The 9,639-nt window shown below is 40.8% G+C and overlaps 1 protein-coding gene across 1 annotated transcript in view; it reads left to right on the top strand.

Moving 5' to 3' along the window:
• The first annotated feature begins 2,406 nt into the window (after positions 1 to 2,406).
• The window catches only part of COL19A1 (collagen type XIX alpha 1 chain), a 357,310-nt gene continuing 350,077 nt past the window's right edge, over positions 2,407 to 9,639 (top strand). Inside the window, exon 1 of the mRNA XM_064360928.1 lies at positions 2,407 to 2,478. The gene's annotated coding sequence lies outside the window, so the exon portion shown is untranslated. The remainder of the gene's footprint in view (positions 2,479 to 9,639) is intronic.

Here is a 9,639-nt window from a genome sequence, read left to right as displayed (position 1 = left end):
CCTGGATACTCTTAGTTCAATTCACTAGTGATGGAAAGGCATAGAAAGTACAACTGCTTAGAGAAAGAAAAAAATCAAAGGGGATAATACTTCAAAAATATAGAGAATGATCACCGAAAGTCTTGTGAATCATGTTTTTCAAATGGCCATTTGAGTAGCGTGACTCATGCAATATCCTCCCTCTTTGGCCTCTTTCCACAGTCAGTCAAAAATTACTGATGAAAATCACATGAGAGGGAAACGTATCAGGTGGTTTGAGTCCTGACATAGAAAGAAACACAGTTTGCATCACCATCAATGTCGGACTCTAAAGTTTAAAAAACATGAGTGATACGTTAATGGTTTCATTCCAATGAAGTGGAAAGGAGCTATCTTTTAAAATTTTTCTTAACATCTTTATTTTTTGCCTGCCTGATTTCATTATTCCCTGATCTGTGAGCCCTGATATGTGAAGTATGTTTTGTATGGTTCTAAGGTAACTTTTAAGCTTGATGATTTTCACCATTGTGGATCAGCAATATAATTTATCCTATTTCTTCCACTGTGGCAATACCGAAATAAAAAATTTTAAACCAGTTTATGTTTTCTAATGCCTGGTTTTCACTCTTCTGAATTCTATAAATCATTCTGTTTCTCATATATACACAAACATATGCATACACTATATATATATACACATGTGTATATAAATTTACTATATATGTATATATAACTATGTATATATGCCTATAAATATCCATATATACCTCCTATATATGTATATAAACCTACTATATATGCCTACAAATATATATATATTCTCTCTACACACACATACGTGCACCTACACAGAAATCTGCAGGAAAATGACACCTTCAAATATTCAAAGGAATGCCAAAAGAGTTCCAAAGCCAAGACTGCTAGCACCAACCCATGGAAAGATGTATTTAAAATCACAAAATACCTCTGTGAACACTGAGAAAAACCAAACCATACAAACGTTTACATATGAGCATGATTAGAAAGTGGGCAGACAGCCTAATTAACTTTATATAAACTCTTGACATAAAAGTGAAAAAATGAAACATAAATGATACCTTTTCCAAGCTCAACCGTTAAAAAAGCCAATTACCTACTTGTGAACGTTTGCCACATACAATAATACTTTGAGGACACTTCATAATCAGAAGTGAGAAACTCTAGGCATCTGCATCCAACCGTCATTTTATCTGTGAAACGCTAGTAAAACATAACCTGAAAGGCATTCCTCCCAGCTCTAAGGCAACATCGCTGTCATTAAGGAAAACCTGTGCCTGAGTTGGCTGAGTACCGTCTTGCAGAGTCCTCTGTCCTCGCGGAGTGGGAGGGTCACACTGGGAGAGACTAATAAGGGCAGAGATGCGTCCCCCTTCCCCACTCGCAGGGCGCTCACTCCTCCGCGGTGCCGCAGCCGTGTCCGGACTCCACTGCGCCTCTGAGGGGCTCAAACACGAATTCAAGGTAAGCTGCGCGGCTTTGCGACCGACCCTTCACACGTCCTCTCACATATGCCCGGGCCGAGTCATCTGCTCGTGTTTCTGGTTATCTGTGTGCATCTGCTTTTCAGGAAAATGTAAAAACTGTGCTACACATGGAAATATGTTTAGGTGGATAAATAATGCACACCTGCATACGTTCCCATAGGTGTCTCAAGGATGGGACCAAAAGCGTTTGGCAGGAGACGGCCGCTCTCATGTGCTACATACCATGTACTTCGTGTTCCTATGTTTACATGATGCAGGCTTCATGCGTTACACTTAAGTTCTAGGTGGTTTTTCTGGTTATGTGTGTCCGTGAAGCGGAACTATGAGCACTGCTGAAGCGGGTAGAGACAGACATCAAATACATTACACAAAAAAATATGTGGGATTAAAGGAGCAAAACGAACTCAGTATCAATTCATGACGTTAGAGAGCTTTTTTTTTGGACGGTGTTAGCCCTGGAAGCGAGGGAGCCAGTTAAGGGGTGTAAGCTAAGAGACGCGGGGTTCTGCGCGCTGCCCTCGGGCCCAGGGTTACCTACTCCACATGCGGGTGTTTCTCTCAAGTGCGGCTTCTGCGGCGCGGCGCGGCGCGGGCGGGGATCCCGGGACTCCAGCCCCGCCACGTCCCGGAGCGTCCGGCCCTGCTCCTTAATTACCCTGCAGTATGCGCAGCGCGGCCGGCCGGAGCGCCGCCGCCGTCCCCGACGTCCTCGTTTCCGCTGCCGCCACCGCCGTCGCCGCCGCGGGAACGTCCCAGAAGCGGTGTGAGGAGGACGCGGCCCCCGCCTCCGACGCCTCAGCTGCCAGAGTCCCGCGGCCACCGCCGAGAGCGCGCCCGCGCCGCCGCCGCCGCGCCCGGAAAGCGGGAGGCGGCGCCGCGCGGCCCAGCTAGGGCGCTGCAGGGTCGTGAGGAAGTTTGTTGGCGCGGAACCAAGCACACCGTCGGGCACGCTAGCTCCCCAAGAGCTTGTGGGCGCGTAAGCGAACCCCGTTAGAGGTTACTGAGGGAGCGGGAAGTCCGGTGAGAGGGTGGGCAGAGGAGCGGGGGGACAGGCGGGTGACACAGGAACCGCAGAAGAGCTTCATTTGATGAGAAGGTGAAGAGGCAGAAGGACCAGCGTGCCTTGTCAGCCTGAGGGGTCAGCGGGCTGGAGAGCAAAAAGAGGAGGGCCCAGAATGCTTATAATGAGTAGTTTTAATAGAACAATCCGGAATAGAGGCAAGCGAGTGATTATGAGCCACAGCTTGAGATTGGGAGATGGAAGGGTAAAGGACATAAATTGCGCCATCTCTCTCAACCCCCAATTCGGAGACGACTTGCTTAGTTCCATCTTCTGCTTGGATAAATCTGAGGATTAAGATGTGAGGATAATCGCTCTGCTCCAGGGGAATTTACATCTGCCTGTTAATGGAGGAGATAAAACAAAAACACTCCCAATACCTATTTCCAACCCTTCCGCGCCCCCCCCAACAAAAAAAGGAGAGAACACCGATGCCTCCCCCTCTGTCTGAATCAAACACTACTATAATTCTTTAGGCGATTAAAGGAAAAAAAGAAAAGAATCCCTGCTCGTCTGTGTGGTCTTAGCATCTCCTTGGGTGGGAAACTTGTAGGACCCTCTGTAAGTAGAGAGATCTTTGATATGCGCCTGCAAACCTGAGATAGTTAGGTGTTCCAGTCGTGAAAAACATGCATAAATGCCCCATCCTGAGTTGGGCTGACGGGGTTTTGGGTAGGAATAGCTCTTCAGGATGAAAAGGGGGAGGGTGACCCCCAGAGGTAGAAAATTTATGTTCTCCTTAGGGGATAGAAAATGGAGAAAGTAACTGGTAGGTGCTCCTGTCAGGTTTTGTCCTTCCTGAGCTAAGTGGTAAGGGACCTAAGTGGGGTTTCCTAGGAAAGGAGGGAGACAGTGTGGCAAAAGAGCAGAAAAGTGAACCTGAAATTGAAATAGACAGGTCCGAGAAAGAGCAAAATGGTGAAGAAACCCAAATGTGATTATTATCACAATTGGGACATCATCTCTATATCTGAATCATTCTCATCCTAGAAAACCATCCAAAACAGATGGGAGCTGATGGTATTTTCCAAAAACGGAAAATTTCCATTTACTTTCTGGTCCTCCAGTTTAATCTCTCCTGCTGCAATTTTAGTTCATTTTCTCCAGCAGGCAGAAATGCCAATGTGGGTACACAGAGTCAATGGTTCTAGAGGCGGAAGAAGATATGAACTTAGAAACCATGGGAGTGTGACTAATTGGCATCACAAATGAAAATTAAAGGGAAGAATGAAAAATAAACTGAAATGCAAGGAAGCAGCACTATAGAGATGCTAATATATAACCCCGAAAAGATGCTGAATAAAACAGAATGAATGGGACCAGAGTTGAATCATCTGAGGCAGCCCACATTGAGGATGTACATCTTAAACAGGCAGAGAATAACTAGCTTAGCAGAAGAAATCGAGCAGGGAGGGCATTCCAGCCAGAAGAAATTGCATGTGTCAAGACTTAGAAGTAGGAGCAAACAGTCATGTGCCTGCTAAGACAGAGAATCCAAGCAGGGGTGAAATCTGAGATGAGTAGAGCAGACAGCACCTGCCAAGGAAAGATTGGAAAGGAGAGGCTAAGAAGCAATGGACTTTTTAGGGTGTTATTTTGTAAGCCAATAATAAAATAATCAGGTGAGCAAGTTGCATATTAAATTTGATAGAAAGGTGGTGAATGCAGAGTAAGCTATTAGGCCTCTCATCTACGCATACGTTATGAAGCACAAAGAATTTCTGACCTCCTCTCTTTAAGAGAAATCCAAGGTAATTGTAAAGTTGTAAGATTATTAGATCAGAAAGCTAGTAGAGCCCTTCAAATTGGAAAAAAAAAAGGAAAAATGGATGAATTTGAAAATATGGCCATATAGTATATATTAATTTAAGATGATATTGGATCATTATTATAGATATATCTGTGGAAAACAGAGAAAAAGAATTATAATCAGAAAAAAATGTAGGTCAATTGTAATGGTTGAAATTGAGAATGGTACTGGAAAAGTTGATGGAAACAAATCATAGTTCAGAGAAGTGAGTTGGTAAAACAGCCAAGTTGTTGAGAATGGAGAGAATAAGTTAAGCATGCCCAAAGGGAATCTGAGATTTGAAACCCTCTGAATATAGACACTAGTTTGGAAGTAACAGAAGAAATAACAAAACTGAGGAAATGTGATAGAGTTGGATAGGTTTCAAAGTAGTACAAACATTAGGATCTAGGGGGTTTGCTTTCTGTTGAGTCAGAGAACAACTTCAGTAGTACTATTTTTTGTCCCACTAAGTAACTAAAATTATGTTCACTGAGCTTTTAGTGATTTTTACTCTACTTCTCTATCATTCTTTTCTTCATGCATATCATTCTACCAATGTTAAGTCCATACCTGTCTATATTACTTAATGGTTCCCAACCTTTCATTTGTTTATTTTTAGTCCGAAGGTATTGCCTTAGACTGTATCATTCTACAGATTGACCACATGAATATGTACTAAATGTCAAGTTTAAAGAAGACACAGCTGAATAAAATGTAATCTGTTTTCTCTAAGATGTTCAAGCTAGGGAAGAGACAGAATGCAAAGCGGTTACAGTAAAACTGTGTGCAGAAGCCTAAGTGGGTATTGAACTCTGTTGGATCACAGGACAGTGAGTAGTGAACTCTGCCTGGGATGATTCTCACAGACTTTACATAGGACATGGCATTTGAGTATCACGTTGAAGGCAAAGTTAAGTGTTTTCCAGATTGGAGAGGATTGGAAGGACTTTCCAGCAGCCAAAAAAGCATGTGCAGGAACCTGTGAATTGTGAATGATTTGGTGACAGAGAGCGTTTGGAAGGAGGTAGTAGGACAGGAGACTGGATAGATGAGTTGAGGCCCCAACGTAAAAGAGCCTGAGTGTCTCACTTTGGAGTGGGCAATGAGGAGCCACAAGAAAACTTTGGGCATTTAAGTGGCTAGGTCTTTGTTTTAGAAATACAATTCTTGAGCAGTTGGGAGGTGGAAATAAAGGGAACAAGATGGAGGAAAGGAATCTAGTTAGGAGTCTATTCAATTTTCCAGATTAGGAATGGTAAAAACCTGAACTAAAGCAGTTTCAGTGAGGATAAGACAGTTGGTATGGATTCAAAAGACATTTATATGTAGATTTGATGGACATTGACAGAGATTTGATATGGGGAAGGGGTGAAATGATTTCAGAAATCATTGAAAATGATTCTGAAATTTTTAACTTGAGTTCCTAAGTTAATGATGATACCTATAATTAAAATGTGAAAGTCATGAGGTTTCTGTAGAATATAATGAGCGCAGAAACTTTACCTAAATTGCAAAAGGCGTCTGCAAACTTATTTCAGTGTCATCACCCCAGCCACTGATAAAACTGTGAAATAATGCTAGATCTAGTCCTAAACTCTTAGGGATATTGGCCTGAATTTTTTACTCTACAGGCTTGGCTCTTCAGCTGGTTTTCTCTAATAGTTTACAAACTCCACTATAGCTTCACTAAAGATAAATTCTAAAGATTGGTGAAAGAACAGATGTGTAACACCTGTTGTTTTTGCTTATTTACACAATGTGTCACTTCATAACAGTATGACCAGATTTTCCTGGTGGAGTTATGTATATATAGGCATACTGGATGGTGGTCAAGAAGTTTTGATTTAAAAATCAGCCTCCTACACAGTCACACATCATTTCCCTTTATAATAAATCCTCTGAAAACATGAGTTCTTTCAGCCATTTAACAAATTGTCTACTTTTTTTGAGAGTTGAGATGCTGTGTACATTAAATGTAACAACTCATGTAAAGCAAATAAGTATTCTCTTTCTATTTTCTCCTCTTTCTCTCTTTTTTCACGTGTCCTTTCCATATTATTTTCTATTTTGGTGTTGGCTCTAACACTCTGACCTTTTACCTAACACCAAGTTTCAAAGATATACAAAGAACACTTTAAATTGTTAGATGGCATAATGTAAAAATATTCATGTTTCATAGGCAGATTTGATTTGACTCACTCAAAAACTGGTGCTGAGAGGCTCCTATCTTATTTAGCAAGCCCACCATTCTGTCATTTTATGTACATATTATTCTTAGTGTTTTTTTTTTTAACTTCTTAATGTCTATCTCTCAAATAAAACATGGTGTTTATTTTTGAGCTCTGTGACCAGAGTGGCACCATAGACTTTCCCTATTTGGCTCACTGCTGTATCTCCAGTGATTGTGACATAGTGGAAACCTCATCCTATCAATAGATAACACTAGGATGTCTAGATGCCAGGTATTAATAGGATATCAATAGGTATCAATAGAATATCTATTGATAAGATGAGGTTTCCTAATGCCTATGATTAATGGTAATGAGTAATGATTAAGGTTTCCTAATGTTCCTCTCTATTCATTTTGTGTTTACTATATACAAATAAAGTTTAATAAGAACTTTTTTACAAAATCTATATTCTTATTAAAATATTCTTGGGTTGGATAGGTGCCTTAATGATTTCAAGAGCTAGATTAAGCAAATTGAAGGGACAATGACTTTTTAAAATTCACTTACCCAACTGGTACCCAAAATTATTTCATATGGCAAACGATGGTGAAGATCATGGGTTAGGGGTAGAGGTTAGGGCTAGGCCTTCAGCCATTTATTATCTGTTTGCTGCCATGAGAAATACATTACAGGGAGGGCTGTCTGAATGATTTGAAGCCTTTATAGGCTCCATCAATGTTGCCTACTCAAGACTGCCAGTGCTGGGCACACTCACTATTGTGACTTTGGCACTTTATAGCACTGGGGAACTCTCTGCGGTCTGACTAGAATTTTGATAGAAATAGCTGAAAATTTAAGAGAATGCATGTAGGAATGTGATATGTCTGTCCCACATCCTGAGAGAAAACATCATGTTATGACAGTAAAAACTTTTTAGTCAGGCAGACTAGAACTTGAATCCCAGGCTTTGGGATTACTCTCTGAGCTTTAGTGTTTTTTATCTGTAAAATGGGGACCTAATTCCTGTCTTCAGTACCAACATTAGGCTTGCTCTGGACCCTACATTTTAGAAGACTGCACTATAGTCTTGCTCTGGATGTGTACCTGCTCTCAGGGTTAGGCGTTTACAGAGCTAAGGGGACCTGCCCACCTAAAACCTGAGCTTCTAGACCAGGCTCTGGATAGCCAAGATCTGAAATTTCCTGAAAAAAAAAAAAAAAGATGACCCTTAACCTCCTGTAGAGTCCAACAGACCCCATCCTTGGGTCCATCTTCCCAGGGAAAGACCACAGGTGTAAACACTCCTAGGCCCAAGGAATGGTCAAGAGTTAGCTGTTTGCAGGCATTGTGGACAGAGCTTTGACTTATTGGCATATTTACATATGTGTGTGTAAGGATTTTCACCCTGCCAGTGGACCCAGGAATGAAAAAAAAATGAGGGATGAGCTTTGGTTCAGGCCAGAGGCCGACTCACCCCATACTGCCTGCTCTGTTACATTCTAACTCGTCATGGACTTTCAAGACTTTATGAAGGTATTTACTGAAGTACAATGAGAAAACATATTATTTTTATCAGTGTTATTAGCTTTATTTTAACTTTCAAATATTCAAACATATGGTATGCAGACCTCTTGCCCTGCACCCTATCAGTGTTTTGGGCAGCCATGCCTGCCACTTGAGTTACTATGAGTATTATAATAAAATATCATATATAAATTAAATTCTACTTCAGAAAATGAGACCATATGTGACCAACTGTCTCAGTTCATTTTCTGTTGTGATAACACAATACCTAAGACTGGGTAACTTACAAATAAAAGAGGTTTATTTTGGCTCACAGTTCTGGAGGCTGAGAAGTTCAAGATCAGACAACTGCATCTGGTGGGGGCCTTCATGCTGTGTCATAACATGGCAGAAGGTAGGAGGGGCACACTGAGAGCCAAACTGGCTTTTATAACAGACCCACCCTCAAATGATAATTAACCTGATGTCTTAAAGACCCTACTTCTTAATCCTGTGACATTGCGGATTAAGTTTCTGACACATGAAATTTGGGCAACACATTCAAATCATAGCACCAATATTCTCTGTAGCCTTCTTAATATATATTGTGAGCCATCTTTGGACAAGCTTGAGAGAAAAATTTGAGGACCTCAGCATTCATATGTATTTGCTTGAGGTTCTTCATTAGCTGCTCCACTGAGAAAGCATTAAAGATCTATATTACAGCTTAACTTTTATCTGGGAGTTACAACATATTAAAGTGTTGTAACATTGGCTTGAATTCATTTGTAAAACTATCTTTATAATCACCTAGCTAGGACCTGCAGGGACAGGAAGGAAATGTGGGAAGTTTTGATGAGGAAGGAGGTTGTGGACAAAGCCAATAATTGAGAAATCCAGAGAAGGTACCAGAGGTGTGTTCAGAGCATCAAGAAGCAGCCTGAGAATTGCAGGTGTCTGGGGATGGTGAGAGGTTTCTGGTCAGGAAAAGGAAAGGTTCAGAAAGACTCAAGGGAAGCTTTGACCTTGTCAGTTTCATTGAGGTCAACTTGTCAATGACTCCAGCAAGGTTTAAGATCTGAACAAGTTGTTTTTAAAACATATACAAGGATTTATTTTGAGACCTTGATGAAAAATTTTTCAAATGTTTCTAGCTGAATGGGCTACATTTCCATTTTATCAGGATCTGAACAACTGAACCCTCAAATAATAAACACATTTTAGAAATATGCAAAGAGAAAAAGTGTTCATAATGACCCTAGAAATAAGATCTTGTAATGCCTTAAGAATTATTTTTAAAGATTGAATTATCACTACAGATTCCAAAATATTCCAAGATTTGTAAATTGGCAGTCTCTTATTTTTTAAAAAAATTCAACAAATATGCATTGAGTCTCTGCTTTTCCAAGTACTGTGAAAGGCACCTAGGATACAGCGATGGACAGATGTAGCAATAAACATATGTATACAGAAAAAATCTAAGAAAGAATGGTACCATATGAGGCTGGAGAAGTGGATAGGGGCCTGGTTATTTGGGACTTATAGGCCATAGAACAGCTTTTGGACTCCATTCAAAGTACCATGAGAAACCATTAAAAGGTTTGAGGCAAG

Source organism: Aotus nancymaae, unplaced genomic scaffold (assembly GCF_030222135.1).
Source record: "Aotus nancymaae isolate 86718 unplaced genomic scaffold, 86718_ANA_hifiasm-v0.15.2.pri h1tg000040l, whole genome shotgun sequence".
Taxonomy (NCBI): Eukaryota; Metazoa; Chordata; class Mammalia; order Primates; family Aotidae; genus Aotus; species Aotus nancymaae.
This window is presented reverse-complemented; position numbering and strand designations above follow the sequence as displayed.